Genomic DNA, 1,105 nt, shown 5'->3' with positions numbered 1-1,105 from the left:
TACCTTGGCCAAGTCATCTCCTTCCCTATTTATAGTCAAGCCCTTATTCACACCATGGGACAAAACCATCAATAAGCAATACAAGGGATCCAAACCGGGGCTAAATTAGATCCTATACCACGGGCCAAAACCATAGGATCAAGAACGGCGGGCTAAATACCATGGGAAAAACATAAGAAACCCCACATGAGTGCACTTTTTTGCCTTGAAGTGAGTGAACTGGGGGTCCGCACCTTCTGAACAGGTAACCTGCGAGTATGACCGCACCTCCTGGACGGCGAACCTGCGGGTCCGCACCTTTTGAACCATTCACCTGCGAGCCTCTTAATTTCCATCATTTTGAGAGCCTGAACAGACCATTGCCACTTGAGTGAGTTGCCATCAAGTACAACACCTGTATCATAGAGCCATACCAGAATCATAATGCCAACAATCTCCCCCTTTGGACTTGATGGCAACCTCAAGATCCTCAACATCATTCTCTCCCTTTGACATCAAGGGCAAAGGGTTAGGCTCCCCTAAGAACGTTCTCCCCCTGACTATAAACCAGATCTGTAAAGAAGAACCATAATCCACCAAACACCATAAATGACCATGAAAGAGATAGAGACATATTGCAGCAATATTCAGACCATCATCCATGATCTCCTTCTGTACTTCCTCCATAATGCCAACAATGCATTATATGCTCCCCCTGAACCTGTGCCATTCGATCTTCGTCCACAACTCAACAAATGTACGCATATACCCCAGATGAACCTTGCGTACAACCAACAATCAGAAGAGAGTCAACAACAAGATGATGCATCAACAACCCCCAGCTTTTGCCTGAGGTATTCAAAAGTCTCCCTGGGCAATGGTTTGGTGAGTACATCAGCAACTTGTTCCTTAGAAGGAACATACTCCACTTGACCTTTTGTTCAAGCACTTGTTCCCGGAGAAAATGATACTTGATTGGTATGTGCTTGGTCTTTGAATGCATGACTGGGTTCTTTGAGATGTTGATTGCACTTGTGTTATCACATAAGATGGAGATAGGTGGTGTACAAGTGATTTGAAAATCCTGCAAGGTCGCATCATCCAAAGGAGTGAGTGCAGCAAGATG

This window comes from Pinus tabuliformis, chromosome 3_2 (assembly GCF_031772625.1).
Source record: "Pinus tabuliformis cultivar Carrire ecotype Pingquan chromosome 3_2, CPIR1, whole genome shotgun sequence".
NCBI lineage: Eukaryota > Viridiplantae > Streptophyta > Pinopsida > Pinales > Pinaceae > Pinus > Pinus tabuliformis.
The sequence above is the reverse complement of the archived record's forward strand: the minus strand, read 5'-3'. Positions refer to the sequence as shown.